Raw genomic sequence first — 20,804 nt, 5'->3', positions numbered from 1 at the left:
TCCCATATGGTCTAGCGGTTAGGATTCCTGGCTCTCATTCAGGTGGCCCGGGTTCAACTCCAGGTATGGGAATATCTGGTCTGTCCTTCTGGAATACTTGTAGCCACATTATGTACAAGACTCACCGTGGTTACGAGTACATTCAAGCTGGACGGAGGTGAAGAGAGGCATAGAAACTTGGCATCAATTTGGGCGCAGCATGCGGAATTTTTTAATCAACCTTCAGCTTTTCTATGCATCTATAGACTAGCAGGTTGGTTGGTGTTTCTTTTTGGAGCATTTCTAGACAAAGTGGGTCAGCGGTAGAGCGCATACTTTACTTCATTTGGGATCAGTCATGTTTTCCAGCAATTCTTGACTGGACAAGCATATCTTGATTTTTTTATTGGTCTAAAGCTTTCACTGTAATTTTCCAAAGATGCAGTATTGTGGTGGCCAGGTGGTCAAGCTGATGGGCAAAAAATCCATTGGCATTGCTTCATATTTCTTAGAACCCTGCTGGAAACATACCTTTCTCTTCCCCCTGACCAGCAAAGGATGCCACCTGCTTAACAGTGCTTGATTTGTAAATATATAGGTACAGGAACACTTGTGGACTGGGTGATCAGGCCAAAAAAGTTACTGTAACACACAAAAAGTGACGCACATGTAAGTAAAGTAACAATGGGACAAACCTTTGTGTCACAACCAGTCAAATTGGAATAAACAAAAAAAAATGAAGAATTGAATTGCCTATCTGGTCACTGTTTCTGTTGATTCTATTCTATCTGTTCTGTTTTTGTCCATTCTATCATTTTAAGGCATTGATTAGGAAGGGGGTGTAGCTCAGTGGTAGAGCGAATGCTTATCATGTACGAGGTCTTGGGTTCAATCCCCAGCATCTCCAGGTGACACTGTAGTCTTTGCTAATGGCCAGATTACACTGCAGTGAATTTTAGAGACCTTCACTTAAATATTTCAAATCAGCACATGTGGTGATTCAGTGCAAGCTCCCAGTCCCGCATTACCTTTGAACCTTGTAGCACTTATAAAATTCAAACAATATTATTTCATCCATCCACACTACCTGCAGGAAGGTGAGACAAAGTGGCCCATTCAGGTGGCCTGGGTTCAACTCCTGGCATGGGAACATTGTGGTCAGCCTTTTGGAAGACTTGAATCCACAGTATGAATAAGACACGCTGTGGGTTGTTAAGAGAGACATTGAAAAATCCCATCCATTTAGGATGCAGTGTGCAATATGCAGTAATCAACCTTTAGCTGTTCCATGCAACGTAGCAGCGGTTGTACTTGAAAGCATCCCTTCACAGGGACTGGAACTTAAATCTAGCTCCTTAGAGCACTCAGCCAGATTTTCTGGGGCGGGACAACACAAACTCAGAGCTGCTTGATAGTGCTTCCTACCCCATTAAAAAAAAACTGTATTAAAAATCAAGACCTGGCTCTATTTGGCTGAACCAAAAGAAAGATACAAATCCCGAGCTATGTGCTTCTCTCCATGACATGCAGAACCAAGCACATTTAGATATTAAAAATGCTTGCTTAAAAGCTGGTGACCCAACTATGCACTGTTCTTTAACCTCTCAAACATCAATGAGGCTTATGTTACAATTCAATCTGTTACACTTGATCTTTATATTTCTCATATGGTCTAGGGGTTAGAATTTCTAGTTCTCGCCGAGGCAGCCTGGGCAACATTCCCAACTTCCAGTATGGGTATGTCTCGCCAAACCTGAGCTTAGAATGTTTAGTAAAACATGCTGTCTCCATGAATTCATGGAGAGTTAAATCTGGTAATGTAATTGCGCTAGTTTCAGAAAATAATGTGGATAATTTCCACTTTCTTAAACACAGTTTTGATGTATATTGTTGTTGTGGCCGAGAGGTTAAGACGATGGACTTGAAATCCATTGGGGTTTCCCCGCGCAGGTTCGAGTCCTGTCAGCAACGTGTGTTTAGCAGCACAGATTTTGAGGTTCTATTCTATAAACCAGCATGTTTGCTGATGTTTAATTTCGGAGCCTTTCTTTCAGAACGAGGGCATTTATGAAATCCTTGTTTCAATCCCCTGCATCTCCATTCAATATGTTGATGGCACAAAGTGAAAAGTGTTGACTCCAGGTCTCGCTTGGACAATAATCATGACAGACAAGAGATGGTTATGTAGCTCAGTGTTAGAGCACAGTCTTTCGTAGCAAGATCCCAGTTCCACATTCCTTTAAAATTAGATTTCATATTTTGAAGCGATTTGAGTCTATTAGACGTATACAGCCCCATGGGCATTACGCACTGGCCTCTTGAACCAGGGATTGTGGGTTTGAGTCCCATGATCATAACCATTCAGCAGAGTGGCGCAGCGGAAGCGTGCTGGGCCCATAACCCAGAGGTCGATGGATCGAAACCATCCTCTGCTAGAATGTTTTTTCTTGCATTATTGCCATTGTCAATCCAAATTAACCAAGCTAGTCAGTAATGTGTTGGATGATGGAAGCCGATCTTCAGCGCAAGCTCCCAGTTCCACATTTGCTTTGAATCTAGCAGCACATTTCTTTTATCCATCCTACATTGTTATTTCTTTTTTGGGGAAAAGGATAGCTGAGTAGTGAAAGAAGATGTAGGTCAAAAAAGACCCATGATTAGACATTTTGAAGCAATTTGAGTCTATTATGGGTACATAACCCCATAAGCAATATGCACAGGATACTAGCCTCCAAAATCCGGGATTGTGGATTTCAGGTCCATGGTCTAATAGGCTGAGCCACAAGGAAAATACTAATCACTAGACTTGTTGCACGTGGAATGGGCTTATATCTATTACATACAGAACTGTTCCTTAACTCTCAAGCATCAATGAGGCCTTCTTTATACGCCATAAGGCGCTGGTACAGCTAGCAGCCCGGTGTAAACGCTCTCTCTTTTTTCTCACACTTATTGTGCTTCATCTCCTATATTTTGTAAATATAGTTAGTACATTTTTTCTATTTTACTGTACGATAGGGACACGCGCTGGAATCGTTTTTAATTCAACTGTTTTTGACTTTTTTCAGCTGGATTTGAGCGTTTTTCGTCGTGTTGTTGTGATGTGAGCTAGCTCCGAGCTAGCCCCCCCGCGCCCTCCGGCCGCCGCCAAAGTACGGCGTGTTGTCGGTACACGCTTATATACACGTTTATATGAAAGAGGAACTTCATGAACGATCGGGACACGCACTGGAATCGCTTTAAAATAACTTGTTTTGACTTTATTCGGCTGGATTGAGTGTTTTCGTCGTGTCTTGGCTCTGAGTCCCCCGGCTCCGGCCCCGCCCCCCGGCCGGCGCCGTACCGCGTTTACACAAAGGAGGAACTAATGAAACTGCGGAGAACAGTCGTCTTACCCGGAGATCGTCACGTTATCCCGGCGGACATCCTAAGGAAAACGCAACGAAGCAGACAGGCTGGACGTAAACTCAGAGAGAAGAGAGGGACAAACAGGAAGTCGGTTCCCGCCGTAGTCATGGGTAACGTGAGGTCCCTTCAAAATAAAATGACGGAAATAGCGAGCCTCATGCGGTCCCAGAGGATTTACAGTTTGTGAGAGCACGGGATTGTGTGTCTGACACTCGGACCTGCAGTGTGGGGGCGCCCCAGGGCACTGTCCTCGCGCCCTTTCTCTTCACCCTTTACACTGCAGACTTCAGACATGACACGGACAGCTGTGTCCTGCAGAAGTTCTCTGATGACTCTGCCATCATCGGACTCATCACGGACGAAGATGACGCAGAGTACAGAGGACTGGCGCAGGACTTTGAGGACTGGTGTCAGCGGAACCACCTCATCAAAGCGGGGAAGACCAAGGAAATGGTGGTGGATTTCCGCAGACGCCACCCCACTGCCCCCTTACCAGTGAACATCCAGGGACGGGACATTGAGAGAATGGACTCATACAAGTACCTGGGTGTTGATCTGAACCACAAACTGGACTGGACTCATAACACAGACGCACTGTACAGGAAGAGACAGAGTCGGCTCTACCTCCTGAGGAGACTCAGGTCTTTTGGAGTGACAGGGCCACTCCTGAAGACCTTCTACGACTCTGTGGTGGCATCAGCCCTCCTGTACGGTGTGGCCTGCTGGAGCAGCAGCATCACAGAGAGGGAGAGGAAGAGGCTGGACAAAGTCATCGAGAAGTCCAGCTCCGTCCTGGGCTGTGCTCTGGACTCGGTGCAGGAGGTGGGGGACATGAGGGTCCTGGCTAGATTCACATCTATGCTGGACCATGAGTGTCATCCCCTGCAGGACACTATGTCCGCTCTGGAGAGCAGCTTCAGTGAGAGACTAATCCACCCTCGCTGTGTGAGGGAAAGGTTTCGTAGGTCTTTCCTTCCTGCTGCTGTCAGACTTTATAACAAACACTGTTAGTCCTGAACACTCGCAATACTGACCTAACCTAATACTGATGTGCAATTCCGTCATATGTGCAATTGCTGTTGGAATCCATGTGCAATTCATGTGCAATTACTGTGAAATTCATGTGCAATCTATGTGCCTTCATGACACATATTCATGTGCAATTACTGTTGTGATCACATGCAATGGTATTTATGTATTTATCTTATTATCTTATCTCATCTCATCTTATCTTATCTTATCTTTTTTACCATTAAATTAGCTCTTACCTTCTCAAATCCTTCCCATATGGTCTAGCGGTTAGGATTCCTGGCTCTCATTCAGGTGGCCCGGGTTCAACTCCAGGTATGGGAATATCTGGTCTGTCCTTCTGGAATACTTGTAGCCACATTATGTACAAGACTCACCGTGGTTACGAGTACATTCAAGCTAGACGGAGGTGAAGAGAGGCATAGAAACTTGGCATCAATTTGGGCGCAGCATGCGGAAGTTTGTAATCAACCTTCAGCTTTTCTATGCATCTATAGACTAGCAGGTTGGTTGGTGTCCCTCTAATTGCAATAAGAAATGAAGAAAAACTCTGGATTCAGAGCGCTAACCGCTATACCGTTGAACCACACCTTTCTACAGGATGTCCTGTTTTGAAAATAAGTATGACATTTGATCATTGGGCTATATCAAAGAGAGCAGCATTGAAGTAGGCAAACTTCTGCTTCATGGTTTCATTGTGTGGTGGTCATCACATCTGCCCTACACGCAGAAGGTCTTGGGTACAACATTCAGCGAAACCAAACATGTTACCAAACATGTTCATGCGAACAATGTTCCAACGAAAGCTTGCTGTTTATGTTTTATAGATCCTTTCCAGGCCATTTATGTCCTGATCTCGCAAAATATCCAATCGACCCAGCATTCCTATTCATTGTATTTTTGAGCAAAGACTAACATTCAGGTACACATGCCGAAACCCGGGATTGAACCAGGAATAACGTAGCGAGAAAATGAACTAGTTCTGTGTGTCCTTTTTTCTTTTCTTTTGATTAAACATAAAACAATACAGGACACGACCAGGGAGCAAAAATCGTAATTAAAAGAACTTAATAGTTACATAAAACATATCATAACATGACATAACATAAAAACAAAATCACATTTAAATGAAAATAGGGGGCCTACTTGGTCCAAGTCAATCAAATTAGTGCTTATCCAAATTAAGCCTGAATGTCACTGTTTTCCATTCATCCAATGTCTAATGTCTGTTACTATGTCAGTCAAGTCTTTGATCGTTGGCGTGGTTGGTGTCGAGCATTTCTTTGTGATGGCCTTTTTCTCTACAGCCAAAAGTATGTTCCAAGGGTATCCATTTATTGTGTCCATGGCAGGAGTGTTGAGGCCCAAGTACATAGTTTTAAATTTGAGTGGGATGGCAAAGTGTGATAAAATGTGAATATATGATTGTATTTCTGTGATGTATTTTATCTGCATAATAGTGATATATTATCTGCATCATTAGTCTAAGAGAAGAACGGGTGTGTGAGAAACTGGATTTGTGAAGGGGTCGTAAAGATGGCCAAAGGATGTTTACCCGAGGGGGGGTGATAACCCAGAGGAGTCTGGGTAATGTTTACCCAAGGCTTGATCTCTACGGAAAAATACCAAGTGCCTTGATGTGAGGCTGACCAATGAGAAATGTGACCCGCCTATTCCAGAATATCTAATAAAACCAACCAGCATGGGAAATAACAGGGTGAGACGCGGGGGTGAGACACAGGAGGATCACGTAAGCTGCTTACAACAGCTTGCGTGATCAGTCCCCGCGTTTTCTCCCATGCATGCCATACAAATGTCTGATCTTTCTGTGTCGTTTCATATTCTAAGTTGAATTGTGTTCTCTATGTGTTAAGGAATAGCATCGGGTGTATGTCTCATTTCTTGACATTTTCTTGTCCTATCGAGCCGGATGACAAGCAGCCCCTTCGCGGAGATTGACGGGTGAATCGGTGAAGTCTGTGCACAGCTGAAAGAAGTCCACTTTTCCCGTGGCCGCCCATCGCACCTCATTCTCCGCCAGGAGAGCGCGTCGTTTCGAAGCAGCAGGAGAACACAGGCGACAAAGAAGGTCAGACAAAATTTTGTGTGTGAAAAAGAGTTAGCCATAAAACGTTTTTATGCATTAGTTTGATATTTACTGGAAAAATATTGTAGGCTTATGGACGAGATAAGTTTCTCACATAAAGCAAGGCAGTATGAGGAAATACCCAGTTTAATATTACTGAGGAAATATGTGTGAATGTAAGCGCTGTGCACGAGCGAAGTAAGTAAGAGAGAAGTGTGAATGTGTGAATGAGGATTAATAAGTGATTAACTAACGAGTGTGAGAATCACAATTAATCAAGGGTCACAAGGCGTTATTCTGAGAGATCTAAAATTTGCAGTCACGGGTGAATCTTAAACACCACGTTTATGTCCGGAGGAATCTAATAAGGAATTTTCTCTAGAAGCTTGACATTAACCGTGACTGTAAAGCAAGTAGCATTTCTCTCAGACGACCGAGACCACATAATGCCAGAATTATCACCCCAAACTGTAAAAAGACAAAGGAAAAGTTATAGAGGATTTTGGAGGGAGACTTCCAGCGTGCTCAGATGACGTGGCAGAGAGGGGGAGATAAGGGGGGTCAACAAGACAGGAGAATGGGGAGAAAGCACTCAGAGGACGCTCTGAATGAATGAATTAGGAACTAAACTCAGCTGTTTTAAATTTTAGTCTGTAGAACAAATTTAAGGGTTTTGTTTGATTGACAACAATCAATTATAAAGATTTCATTAAACTTGATAAGAGATGAAGATGAATTCAGATTTTTATAGATGGCCAATATTTTGGGGAATGTGATCACAGACAGGACACTTCCTGTCCCCGACATAGATGACAAAAGTTGTGTTTTTACGGTATCGTGTTTTTTTGAGTGCACAGAACAAACCTACGTTTTGTTTTGTTTTATTTTTGGATTTGACAAAAAATATTTTTTGGACTTAATGCATGACTAGATCAAAGTACAGGACGAAAAGACAGAAGTGTTTTTAAATTTAGAATCAAATGCAGGCACAGGCCTGGTGTGATAATGTGGGTAAATTAATGACTACTGATGTTTTTGGACAGTAGAATGGGCAGTAAGTAAAGTGAAAAGTTATATCAGTAACTTATTTATTTGTATTATCATGAGGAAACCTCGTATTGCGATGTAGACGTAAGTGAGGGAATAAGTTAAATAGTGACGTGCCAATGTCCTCCTTGGAAAGACATGAATGGGTCATTAACTAAAGACAACAGGACACCAAGTCATAAAGATAGTCAGAGATAAGGGGCTATTGACTGGCAAAGAATCTGGAGAGGACTCAGGATGGAGCAGATGTCGTTATCTTTACGTATCACAGTGACAATTAACAGCAACTCCACCTCAGGGGGGGTTGACGTGATGGGTAATAGGAAAAGTTAAAATTAACAGAGAAAGAATTTGACATTCTAAAGTAAATACCTGAAGGATTGTTGAGATTCAATCAAGAATTGAATAGATTTAAATAAGACAATATCATCTAAATTTAGACGCTATAGAAGTTATGAAAACCAGTGATAATAGGACTTAAACATTATAGGACTCAGGACGGAGGCAAGAGATGGTTAGACTGATAAAATGACGTGCCTTATGGATAAGGGGAAGGTTTAGAATCATTTTGATTGTTAATACACATATAGACTTGCTAGAACAAACTAATACACAATGTTTGTAAAGCACCACATGAGCAGGTGTGAGAGATTGAGTTTGAATCTCACCTGAAGCACATATAAAAGATTAGCACATATTACATTAGATGTGTGACTTTATGCAGGCCACACAAACAGAGGAGATGTGAAATTATTAATTATGTGAAGAATTCTAAGTTGTGAACTGACCCTTATGGCCAGCTCAACGGGGGAATTATTGAGATAATTATTATTGTTTGATGTATTTGTAGTTGTATTGCACATACACACACACATACATACATACGCGCGCACACGTGGACAACCAAACATTTAGAGTTTGAAACCTTTAGAGTTTGAAACAAATGGTGGTAAAACAGATTTACAAGTTACAGATCGCAGAGGCAGTGTCGGATTACAGACACACAGGGTGGGGGCCCAGCGCCGTGGAAGGGGGGCTCAGCCAGGGATGTGACCACTGAACTGTGAAAAGTCAAGAGGTGACATTGCGGAGTGGAGTGACAGACGCAATTCCATCTCTTCCTTGATTACATCCTGGATTAGTGAACGTTGTAAACTATCTGGATTATTGAATTTTGGTTAAATGTAGAAGTTTGAGAAATGGGCAAAGCCATATCTCAAAAAGGAGGGCTATTGTACGTGTAAACAAATATTCCGAATCAAAAATTACTAAAAAAAAAATTGTAAACAAGAAAACTGAAATACACTGAATTGTCGAAAAGACTTTATCACCGCAGAGAACGTGTTGGAGATGTGGTGTTTACAGAAACGAGCCAAGTGGACGAGCAAGGTGGACGGAGCCACATCGTGTCGTCCTCACACCGACCATTGGAGGGACGAGAACATGGGTGCTCTCATGGGAAAGTGAGAGAAATGTCTGGACAACACAGCGGCAGATCCTTAACATCGCAGACGCAGGACTTTGTTTGTATTCTTCGTTTCTGTATGCAGAGACGACAGACAGATTCGTGTAGGCAAAGTACTATACTCTGCTACGATGAACGAGAGCCAGAGGCTACGGTGCGCAGAGTACCATACTCTGTGAAAAAGAATCAACGAGTTATCATCATCAAGTGATGACGGTAATATGGGTGCTGAACACCTGTATTATGCACCGGACAATCGGGACAATCGGGACAATCGATCAACATACACAACTGTGTATACCGGGAAATGAAACATACACAGACCTGGAATAGAGGGAAGCAAATAAGTGATCAACTTGAAAGGTTATGAAATGCATGATGTGTAATAATGTACAATGTATAATTGACATGACAGAGGCTGAAGAAACACAATGGCATATTATACAGCCACTGTTGTTTGCACGAACAGAGTGTATTTTTTATCTGCTACAACATAACTACATGTAATGTTAATGAGATTATGAATTGAGATGGGAAATGTACCAGTTCATATGTGTCATAGGTGTGACCGAAGCGAGCAGCGGGAGGAGGTCTCTTAAGAAACCAAGCAAGGACGTATGGTGATGTGGGGACACTTGTGGGACGTTGTGCCTATGTATCGCTTTTGTGATCAGCATCACCCAGAACCATACCGCAGGGTCAAGGGCGAGAGGTTAGTGGACAATCTGGTCCCAGTAGCACCTGATACTACGTATTTGATTCTATTGGGGTGTCCAGAGAGGTCCCTGACGAGTCAAAGTGACTGACCAGAGAGCAGCGGGTTTAAGGGCTTTCCGCTTGTACTTCTATATTTCCCATCACACCGCACAAAATATAGACAAGATAAATTGTCTGTTTGTCAAATTACAGAGATTGACCAATCTGACTCAAAATTTAGGACAGTAATGCTGTAGAAATGTTGTGGGCCGAGAGAAAAGAAGTGTGTTCAATGTTGAGAAATGTGCATAGACTTTTTGAGTGTAAAAGTGTCATTTTAACACCTATATGAAAGACATGTTGAAAACTGAAAAGAGTAATGTGTTTGGCATATGAGACAGTAGACTAATGCTTTGATAAACAGGAGGGAAATGTGATAAAATGTGAATATATGATTATATTTCTGTGATGTATTTTATCTGCATAATAGTGATATATTATCTGCATCATTAGTCTAAGAGAAGAACGGGTGTGTGACAAACTGGATTTGTGAAGGGGTCGTAAAGATGGCCAAAGGATGTTTACCAGAGGGGGGGTGATAACCCAGAGGAGTCTGGGTAATGTTTACCCAAGGCTTGATCTCTACGGAAAAATACCAAGTGCCTTGATGTGAGGCTGACCAATGAGAAATGTGACCCGCCTATTCCAGAATATCTAATAAAACCAACCAGCATGGGAAATAACAGGGTGAGACGCGGGGGTGAGACGCAGGAGGATCACGTAAGCTGCTTACAACAGCTTGCGTGATCAGTCCCCGCGTTTTCTCCCATGCATGCCATACAAATGTCTGATCTTTCTGTGTCGTTTCATATTCTAAGTTGAATTGTGTTCTCTATGTGTTAAGGAATAGCATCGGGTGTATGTCTCATTTCTTGACACAAAGTCAAAAACAGTCTGCAGTGCCCTGTGAATTTCAGTCCATTATTTTTGAGCAACAGCACAGCCCCAAAACACCTGATAGTGGTTTGCCTGCTGGGTTCTCCAGCAGTTAGCATTTCCTTGTGAATAATGGGCACTTTGACATGGTGTGGTGAAAAAAACATATTTTTCCCCTTCAGGCATGTGATTTTGTGGTCTTCCTTAGGGCTGTTCCTACATTTCCACACTCTTGGTCAGACAAAACCAGGTTAACTTCTCGTTCCCATTGGTTTAGAATATACTTAGCAGAACGTTGTCCAGATTACCAATGCATTGAGATCATTTAGAAATGATTCCCCTCGCAAGTTCTGATTGATTGGTTTCAACAAAGATTACTGTCAGAGGATTATAGTGGTCATTTCTTTGTTTCATTTCTTGCTTATAATAAGTCCTATAAAAGTCCTGTCTCTCCAAGTCAAAGGATTCCTTCAACACATCAATGCTTTTCATTTGAGTTTCTTTTGCAATGCGGTGAAACGTTTACGCCTTTTGTAATCCAGGCGTTGAATCATAAGCTTGGTCATAAGAAAACCAACACCAGATTTTAACAGCTTTGTTTAGTTTGTATGCTTTGGTTGGCTCCTTTCAGGGGGTAAGCACAGATTTTACCCAAAGATTCTTCTTGTTTCTGCACTTTTTCAAAAGAGTAACGCTGCTCTCGGGGCACTCAAGGTTCCACCGAGATTTGAACTCGGATCGCTGGATTCAGAGTCCAGAGTGCTAACCATTACACCATGGAACCGCAGACTGGTCATTGGAAGGATAACTTTCATCCAAATCTATAAGTCTTTACATCAATCATCCCTTGCCAAAAAAATGAGAAACAAGGAGTGCAAACAGTGCAAATAATCTTGATGTGCAGCAATACTTTTCCCTCTCTTAATGCAAAGTGTAGCAGCAGTAAACTTGAGGGGGAAAGGTATGGGTTTGAGGGCTCTTCTTGTGGGCTTTTCTGTCCTTGTAAATATTTTTCAGAGTAGGCATTTCCTGTTTACTAAACAGGCCCTTTGACCAAGGAAGCCGCAGCGCCATAATGATTTCCTGGTTTCCTTACATAATTAGATAAAGTGGTTACTTCTGGGATTGTATTTCTTGCTTGCTCTGGCAAGGTGCGCAGTCGTCCCTGGGTGGGCTCCAACCACCAACCTTTCGGTTTACAGCCGAACGCGCTAGCCGATTGCGCCACAGAGACGAGAATCTAGGCATATCCATAAAAGACTTGTCCCTCTAATTGCAATAAGAAATGAAGAAAAACTCTGGATTCAGAGCGCTAACCGCTATACCGTTGAACCACACCTTTCTACAGGATGTCCTGTTTTGAAAATAAGTATGACATTTGATCATTGGGCTATATCAAAGAGAGCAGCATTGAAGTAGGCAAACTTCTGCTTCATGGTTTCATTGTGTGGTGGTCATCACATTTGCCCTACACGCAGAAGGTCTTGGGTACAACATTCAGCAAAACCAAACATGTTACCAAACATGTTCATGCTAACAATGTTCCAACGAAAGCTTGCTGTTTATGTTTTATAGATCCTTTCCAGGCCATTTATGTCCTGATCTCGCAAAATATCCAATAGACCCAGCATTCCTATTCATTGTATTTTTGAGCAAAGACTAACATTCAGGTACACATGCCGAAACCCGGGATTGAACCAGGAATAACGTAGCGAGAAAATGAACTAGTTCTGTGTGTCCTTTTTTCTTTTCTTTTGATTAAACATAAAACAATACAGGACACGACCAGGGAGCAAAAATCGTAATTAAAAGAACTTAATAGTTACATAAAACATAACATAACATAAAATAAAATAAAAACAAAATCACATTTAAATGAAAATAAGGGTCCTACTTGGTCCAAGTCAATCAAATTAGTGCTTATCCAAATTAAGCCTGGATGTCACTGTTTTCCATTCATCCAATGTCTAATGTCTGTTACTATGTCAGTCAAGTCTTTGATCGTTGGCGTGGTTGGTGTCGAGCATTTCTTTGTGATGGCCTTTTTCTCTACAGCCAAAAGTATGTTCCAAGGGTATCCATTTATTGTGTCCATGGCAGGAGTGTTGAGGCCCAAGTACATAGTTTTAAATTTGAGTGGGATGGCAAAGTCAAAAACAGTCTGCAGTGCCCTGTGAATTTCAGTCCATTATTTTTGAGCAACAGCACAGCCCCAAAACACCTGATAGTGGTTTGCCTGCTGGGTTCTCCAGCAGTTAGCATTTCCTTGTGAATAATGGGCACTTTGACATGGTGTGGTGAAAAAAACATATTTTTCCCCTTCAGGCATGTGATTTTGTGGTCTTCCTTAGGGCTGTTCCTACATTTCCACACTCTTGGTCAGACAAAACCAGGTTAACTTCTCGTTCCCATTGGTTTAGAATATACTTAGCAGAACGTTGTCCAGATTACCAATGCATTGAGATCATTTAGAAATGATTCCCCTCGCAAGTTCTGATTGATTGGTTTCAACAAAGATTACTGTCAGAGGATTATAGTGGTCATTTCTTTGTTTCATTTCTTGCTTATAATAAGTCCTATAAAAGTCCTGTCTCTCCAAGTCAAAGGATTCCTTCAACACATCAATGCTTTTCATTTGAGTTTCTTTTGCAATGCGGCGAAACGTTTACGCCTTTTGTAATCCAGGCGTTGAATCATAAGCTTGGTCATAAGAAAACCAGCTCCAGATTTTAACAGCTTTGTTTAGTTTGTATGCTTTGGTTGGCTCCTTTCAGGGGGTTAGCACAGATTTTACCCAAAGATTCTTCTTGTTTCTGCACTTTTTCAAAAGAGTAACGCTGCTCTCGGGGCACTCAAGGTTCCACCGAGATTTGAACTCGGATCGCTGGATTCAGAGTCCAGAGTGCTAACCATTACACCATGGAACCGCAGACTGGTCATTGGAAGGATAACTTTCATCCAAATCTATAAGTCTTTACATCAATCATCCCTTGCCAAAAAAATGAGAAACAAGGAGTGCAAACAGTGCAAATAATCTTGATGTGCAGCAATACTTTTCCCTCTCTTAATGCAAAGTGTAGCAGCAGTAAACTTGAGGGGGAAAGGTATGGGTTTGAGGGCTCTTCTTGTGGGCTTTTCTGTCCTTGTAAATATTTTTCATAGACAAAAGAGTAGGCATTTCCTGTTTACTAAACAGGCCCTTTGACCAAGGAAGCCGCAGCGCCATAATGATTTCCTGGTTTCCTTACATAATTAGATACAGTGGTTACTTCTGTGATTGTATTTCTTGCTTGCTCTGGCAAGGTGCGCAGTCGTCCCTGGGTGGGCTCCAACCACCAACCTTTCGGTTAACAGCCGAACGCGCTAGCCGATTGCGCCACAGAGATGCATATCCATAAAAGACTTGTCCCTCTAATTGCAATAAGAAATGAAGAAAAACTCTGGATTCAGAGCGCTAACCGCTATACCGTTGAACCACACCTTTCTACAGGATATCCTGTTTTGAAAATAAGTATGACATTTGATCATTGGGCTATATCAAAGAGAGCAGCATTGAAGTAGGCAAACTTCTGCTTCATGGTTTCATTGTGTGGTGGTCATCACATCTGCCCTACACGCAGAAGGTCTTGGGTACAACATTCAGCGAAACCAAACATGTTACCAAACATGTTCATGCTAACAATGTTCCAACGAAAGCTTGCTGTTTATGTTTTATAGATCCTTTCCAGGCCATTTATGTCCTGATCTCGCAAAATATCCAATAGACCCAGCATTCCTATTCATTGTATTTTTGAGCAAAGACTAACATTCAGGTACACCTGCCGAAACCCCGGATTGAACCAGGGACCTTTAGATATTCAGTCTAACGCTCTCCCAACTGAGCTATTTCAGCTACTTTATCGAACAAATTAGGCAAGGGAGGGAAACGTGTGGCATAACGTAGCGAGAAAATGAACTATTTCTGTGTGTCCTTTTTTCTTTTCTTTTGATTAAACATAAAACAATACAGGACACGACCAGGGAGCAAAAATTGTAATTAAAAGAACTTAATAGTTACATAAAACATAACATAACATAACATAACATAACATAACATAAAATAAAAACAAAATCACCTTTAAATGAAAATAGGGGCCTACTTGGTCCAAGTCAATAAAATTAGTGCTTATCCAAATTAAGCCTGAATGTCACTGTTTTCCATTCATCCAATGTCTAATGTCTGTTACTATGTCAGTCAAGTCTTTGATCGTTGGCGTGGTTGGTGTCGAGCATTTCTTTGTGATGGCCTTTTTCTCTACAGCCAAAAGTATGTTCCAAGGGTATCCATTTATTGTGTCCATGGCAGGAGTGTTGAGGCCCAAGTACATAGTTTTAAATTTGAGTGGGATGGCAAAGTCAAAAACAGTCTGCAGTGCCCTGTGAATTTCAGTCCATTATTTTTGAGCAACAGCACAGCCCCAAAACACCTGATAGTGGTTTGCCTGCTGGGTTCTCCAGCAGTTAGCATTTCCTTGTGAATAGTGGGCACTTTGACATGGTGTGGTGAAAAAAACATATTTTTCCCCTTCAGGCATGTGATTTTGTGGTCTTCCTCAGGGCTGTTCCTACATTTCCACACTCTTGGTCAGACAAAACCAGGTTAACCCTTTAGGCGCCAGAGATTATGGATGAAATAAATGTATAAATAAAAAACTTCCTGAGATACAGAGAACTGAAGCCGGGGCACAGCTCTGGGTCGGCAGTGCCCCTGGAGGCCCGTAGAAGCTCCACACTCCAGTTGATTCTTGGATAAAAGTGCACCCAGCCGGTCTCGAACTCGCGTGAGGCGGAGCAGGGTTCACACACCCCGCACACGGCCAGACTTTGCCCGGCCAGGGAGCACCTTCTGCGGGTCGGAGGCTCCGGGTCGGAGCCCCTGGAGCCTGGAGCCCTCACTGGGCCCCGAACTCGGCTGCCGGAGGCAGTGCAGTGCCTCATGGATAAAGGTGCACCCAGCCGGTCTCGAACTCGCGTGAGGCGGAGCAGGGTTCACCCACCCCGCACACGGCCAGACTTTGCCCGGCCAGGGAGCACCTTCTGCGGGTCGGAGGCTCCGGGTCGGAGCCCCTGGAGCCTGGAGCCCTCACTGGGCCCCGAACTCGGCTGCCGGAGGCAGTGCAGTGCCTCATGGATAAAGGTGCACCCAGCCGGTCTCGAACTCGCGTGAGGCGGAGCAGGGTTCACCCACCCCGCACACGGCCAGACTTTGCCCGGTCAGGGAGCACCTTCTGCGGGTCGGAGGCTCCGGGTCGGAGCCCCTGGAGCCTGGAGCCCTCACTGGGCCCCGAACTCGGCTGCCGGAGGCAGTGCAGTGCCTCATGGATAAAGGTGCACCCAGCCGGTCTCGAACTCGCGTGAGGCGGAGCAGGGTTCACCCACCCCGCACACGGCCAGACTTTGCCCGGGGAAGGGCCACTCTGGCTGGGCATGGCCTCCGCTGAGCACCCCCTGGAGCCCCCGGAGCACCTCCAGAGCCACCCCCCACTCTCCCCAGATTCTGCCCGGGGAAGGGCCACTCTGGCTGGGCATGGCCTCCACTGAGCACCCCCTGGAGCCCCCGGAGCACCTCCAGAGCCACCCCCCACTCTCCCCAGACTCTGCCCGGGGAAGGGCCACTCTGGCTGGGCATGGCCTCCGCCGAGCACCCCCTGGAACCCCTGGAGCCCCTCCAGAGCCACCCCCCACTCCTCCAGACTCACCCCGGGGAAGGGCCACTCTGGCTGGGCATGGCCCCCACTGAGCACCCCCTGGAACCCCTGGAGCCCCCGGAGCACCTCCAGAGCCACCCCCCACTCTCCCCAGATTCTGCCCGGGGAAGGGCCACTCTGGCTGGGCATGGCCTCCACTGAGCACCCCCTGGAGCCCCCGGAGCACCTCCAGAGCCACCCCCCACTCTCCCCAGACTCTGCCCGGGGAAGGGCCACTCTGGCTGGGCATGGCCTCCGCCGAGCACCCCCTGGAAACCCTGGAGCCCCTCCAGAGCCACCCCCCACTCCTTCAGACTCACCCCGGGGAAGGGCCACTCTGGCTGGGCATGGCCCCCACTGAGCACCCCCTGGAACCCCTGGAGCCCCCGGAGCACCTCCAGAGCCACCCCCCACTCTCCCCAGATTCTGCCCGGGGAAGGGCCACTCTGGCTGGGCATGGCCTCCGCCGAGCACCCCCTGGAACCCCTGGAGCCCCTCCAGAGCCACCCCCCACTCCTCCAGACTCACCCAGGGGAAGGGCCACTCTGGCTGGGCATGGCCTCCGCCGAGCACCCCCTGGAACCCCTGGAGCCCCTCCAGAGCCACCCCGCATTCCCCCAAACTCAGTCTGGGGACGGGCCACTCGGGCTGGGCATGGCCTCCGCCGAGCACCCCCCTGGAACCCCTGGAGCCCCTCCAGAGCCACCCCGCATTCCCCCAAACTCAGTCTGGGGACGGGCCACTCGGGCTGGGCATGGCCTCCGCCGAGCACCCCCTGGAACCCCTGGAGCCCCTCCAGAGCCACCCCCCACTCCTCCAGACTCACCCCGGGGAAGGGCCACTCTGGCTGGGCATGGCCCCCACTGAGCACCCCCTGGAACCCTTGGAGCCCCCGGAGCACCTCCAGAGCCACCCCCCACTCTCCCCAGATTCTGCCCGGGGAAGGGCCACTCTGGCTGGGCATGGCCTCCGCCGAGCACCCCCTGGAACCCCTGGAGCCCCTCCAGAGCCACCCCGCATTCCCCCAAACTCAGTCTGGGGACGGGCCACTCTTCCCCGGGTTGCAGGCTCTGGGACTCCGGGGATGACCACCGGGGACCAGGCCCTCCCTTCGAACCCGGGGACCCACACTTAAGCACCCCCACACGGGCTACACACCCTTGGTTCAGCCCCCTGGAGGTCCGTGCCCTTGGTACTATACCATGGAAGTCCGTGCCCTTGGTACTCTGACTGGAGTACCAAGGGAACGGCCCAGCACTCACCACAGAGGCTCGCGCCGGCCCCGGCCCACCTTTCGTCCCCGGGTACCCACACTTAAGCACCCCCACACGAGCTACACACCCTTGGTGCAGCCCCCTGGAAGTCCGTGCCCTTGGTACTCTGAGCCACTTTAAAAGATAAAAAGCACCAGGACCCCAAGGCCCTGGCTCCCCTGTCCCCTACACCACACTTGGAGGCAGGGCCCTTGCCCTCCACTGGCTGCCCCCGCGCCCAATGTACTCCATAACCGAAGAAGAGAGGGGGGACCCGGAGGCCGGCCTACTAGGGTAACAGGTTTAATTTAGAGCCGGGGCTCTGGACCACAAATGCCTACAACCCCGCAGTGCGCAGGAGCCTTCGAAGCTGGATGAAACCAGAACGGGGCCCTACGATGGCGGTGACCAGCCACAGTTGATAGCAAAGTGAGCCCTGGACAGGCGCTGCATTTGACAAACTCAGAGACGAGGAAGGGACCGGAGTCGGACCAAATATATCATCTGGCGCTGTGTCCAGCGTGAGGGTGAGCCAGCGCAAATCAGGACCACAAATGCCTACAACCCCGCAGTGCGCAGGAGCCTTCGAAGCTGGATGAAACCAGAACGGGGCCCTACGATGGCGGTGACCAGCCACAGTTGATAGCAAAGTGAGCCCTGGACAGGCGCTGCATTTGACAAACTCAGAGACGAGGAAGGGACCGGAGTCGGACCAAATATATCATCTGGCGCTGTGTCCAGCGTGAGGGTGAGCCAGCGCAAATCAGGACCACAAATGCCTACAACCCCGCAGTGCGCAGGAGCCTTCGAAGCTGGATGAAACCAGAACGGGGCCCTACGATGGCGGTGACCAGCCACAGTTGATAGCAAAGTGAGCCCTGGACAGGCGCTGCATTTGACAAACTCAGAGACGAGGAAGGGACCGGAGTCGGACCAAAAGTATGCGCCGGCCCTGCCCCCCGCCCCGCGCAGAGCCATCGGACACGTTGAGGCTGAAGGGGACTGGCGCAGAGCCCTTGGGCCCAGGGGCAAAGCGCAGCCATCATCCTTCAAGCCGCGCCTCCTGCTGCGCGGGGGTGAGTGACAATGGGCCCGGACTGTGTTCCCACCGGACGCGTTGAGGCTGAAGGGGACTGGCTCAGAGCACCTGGCACAGGGGCTAAGCACAGCCATCATCCTTCAAGCCGCGCGTCCTTCAGTGCGGGGGTGAGTGACGGTCCCATCTCCGGAGACAAGGGGCCAGGCGCGGGGGAAGCCAGTCAGACTGACGCCCCGCGCCTGGTGGGACCTCTGTCTCGGCCTCGCTTCCAACGTGTCCGGCGTGAGGTTAGCCGGAGCAAACCACAGCCGCAAAATGTAAACAAAACCGCAGTGCGCAGGAGCCTTCGAAGCTGGATAAAACCAGAATGGGGCCCTACGATGGCGGGTCATGTGTGCCCGTCGACCAAGCTCCTTGTCTGGTATACATAGAACCATGATTTGTACCATTTTCATGGTTGATTCATGCTCACGCGAGTTCGAGACCGGCTGGGTGCACTTTTATCCATGAGGCACTGCACTGCCTCCGGCAGCCGAGTTCGGGGCCCGGTGAGGGCTCCAGGCTCCAGGGGCTCCGACCCGGAGCCTCCGACCCGCAGAAGGTGCTCCCTGGCCGGGCAAAGTCTGGCCGTGTGCGGGGTGGATGGCCCTGGGTCTGGGCGAAGCTAAGATCACGGAGCGGGTCACCTCCGCGTACAGCCCGTGGTCAGCGTGACACTGTGCTCTGCCCCGAGCAATCAGAGCAAACAGCAAGCTTCTGGAAGTGCCCGCGAGTCTGGTAAAATCAAGCCGAAAATAGACCCTCTCATGCCCGGTCTGAGCGGCGCTTAGAGCGCGGAGGAGCGCGGAGCGCGGGGCTCCATTCAGAGGCTCCGTGATCCGACGCTCACCTCCGCACCTCCGAACCATGACTTGAGATTACGGCTGTGAAGGAGCCTTGGAAGCTGGATAAAACCAGAACGGGGCCCATCGATCGCGGTTCTCGTGTGTCCGTCAAACGAGCTCCTCCCCCGGTAGCCGCACAACCAGGAAATGTACCTGTTTCGATTGCGAAAAACGTCATTCTCAAAAACCGCCCGCCCGTCCCTCCCAGCATTACCATTTTGCACATCCCGCGTGAGAGCAGCGTAGGAATTTCTCGGGAGCAGCGTGATTTAGCCCGGGACTCTTGAGCTGAACGCTTATTTCCACGAGCCCAAAAAATGACTAAGTCCAACGGTATATAGTGTACTATTGCCGAAAAACGACAGAGTCGCTCGGGTATAGTGTACTATTGCCGAAAAATGACAGAGTCTTTTCAGGTATAGTGTACTATTTCGGTTTTTACTCTAAGTCCCTCAGGGGCATATGGTGCTATACTATGATGGTCAGATCACCTCCAGGCCCCAGGGGAGTGCTTTTCTGGGGGCAAACAGTGCACTGATGATGGGGGATTATTTCATTTTGCTCATTTTGGTGTTTTTTCACATTTTAACCCATTTTCACCCCTTTTGCTCACAACTTCATACTACGGCCCGGAAAAACGACAGAGTCCCTCGGGTATAGTGTACTATTGCCGAAAAACGACAGAGTCTTTTCAGGCATAGTGTACTATTTCGGTTTTTACTCTAAGTCCCTCAGGGGCATATGGTGCTATACTCTGATGGTCAGATCACCTCCAGGCCCCAGGGGAGTGCTTTTCTGGGGGCAAACAGTGCACTGATGATGGGGGATTATTTCATTTTGCTCATTTTGGTGTTTTTTCACATTTTAACCCATTTTCACCCCTTTTGCTCACAACTTCATACTACGGCCCGGAAAAACGACAGAGTCCCTCGGGTATAGTGTACTATTGCCGAAAAACGACAGAGTCCCTCGGGTATAGTGTACTATTGCCGAAAAACGACAGAGTCCCTCGGGTATAGTGTACTATTGCCGAAAAACGACAGAGTCCCTCGGGTATAGTGTACTATTGCCGAAAAACGACAGAGTCCCTCGGGTATAGTGTACTATTGCCGAAAAACGACAGAGTCCCTCGGGTATAGTGTACTATTGCCGAAAAACGACAGAGTCCCTCGGGTATAGTGTACTATTGGCTGGAAGCTCGTTTTTTTTTCTAAGTCCAGCAGGGGTATATGGTACTATATTCTGGTGGTCAGATC

General features: G+C 47.1%; 8 non-coding genes across 8 annotated transcripts; 4 read left to right on the top strand and 4 right to left on the bottom strand.

Moving 5' to 3' along the window:
* Positions 1-72, top strand: trnae-cuc (transfer RNA glutamic acid (anticodon CUC)). Its single transcript has one exon. It is a non-coding gene; the product is annotated as a tRNA-Glu (tRNA).
* Positions 73-814: 742 nt separating this feature from the next.
* On the top strand, positions 815-886 carry trnad-auc (transfer RNA aspartic acid (anticodon AUC)). Its single transcript has one exon. It is a non-coding gene; the product is annotated as a tRNA-Asp (tRNA).
* Positions 887-1,868: 982 nt separating this feature from the next.
* On the top strand, positions 1,869-1,950 carry trnas-uga (transfer RNA serine (anticodon UGA)). Its single transcript has one exon. It is a non-coding gene; the product is annotated as a tRNA-Ser (tRNA).
* A 2,718-nt stretch (positions 1,951-4,668) lies between these two features.
* Positions 4,669-4,740, top strand: trnae-cuc (transfer RNA glutamic acid (anticodon CUC)). The gene has a single exon. It is a non-coding gene; the product is annotated as a tRNA-Glu (tRNA).
* A 6,618-nt stretch (positions 4,741-11,358) lies between these two features.
* On the bottom strand, positions 11,359-11,430 carry trnaq-cug (transfer RNA glutamine (anticodon CUG)). The gene has a single exon. It is a non-coding gene; the product is annotated as a tRNA-Gln (tRNA).
* A 376-nt stretch (positions 11,431-11,806) lies between these two features.
* Positions 11,807-11,880, bottom strand: trnay-gua (transfer RNA tyrosine (anticodon GUA)). Its single transcript has one exon. It is a non-coding gene; the product is annotated as a tRNA-Tyr (tRNA).
* Positions 11,881-13,501: 1,621 nt separating this feature from the next.
* trnaq-cug (transfer RNA glutamine (anticodon CUG)) lies at positions 13,502-13,573 on the bottom strand. The gene has a single exon. It is a non-coding gene; the product is annotated as a tRNA-Gln (tRNA).
* Positions 13,574-14,465: 892 nt separating this feature from the next.
* On the bottom strand, positions 14,466-14,538 carry trnaf-gaa (transfer RNA phenylalanine (anticodon GAA)). Its single transcript has one exon. It is a non-coding gene; the product is annotated as a tRNA-Phe (tRNA).
* Positions 14,539-20,804: the final 6,266 nt, after the last annotated feature.

Source organism: Eucyclogobius newberryi, unplaced genomic scaffold (genome assembly GCF_026437365.1).
Source record: "Eucyclogobius newberryi isolate DKJ021-1_F unplaced genomic scaffold, fEucNew1.0.hap1 SCAF_46, whole genome shotgun sequence".
In the NCBI taxonomy this organism is placed as follows: Eukaryota; Metazoa; Chordata; class Actinopteri; order Gobiiformes; family Gobiidae; genus Eucyclogobius; species Eucyclogobius newberryi.
Note: the sequence above shows the minus strand (reverse complement) of the source record. Positions and strands in the feature narration are given on the sequence as shown.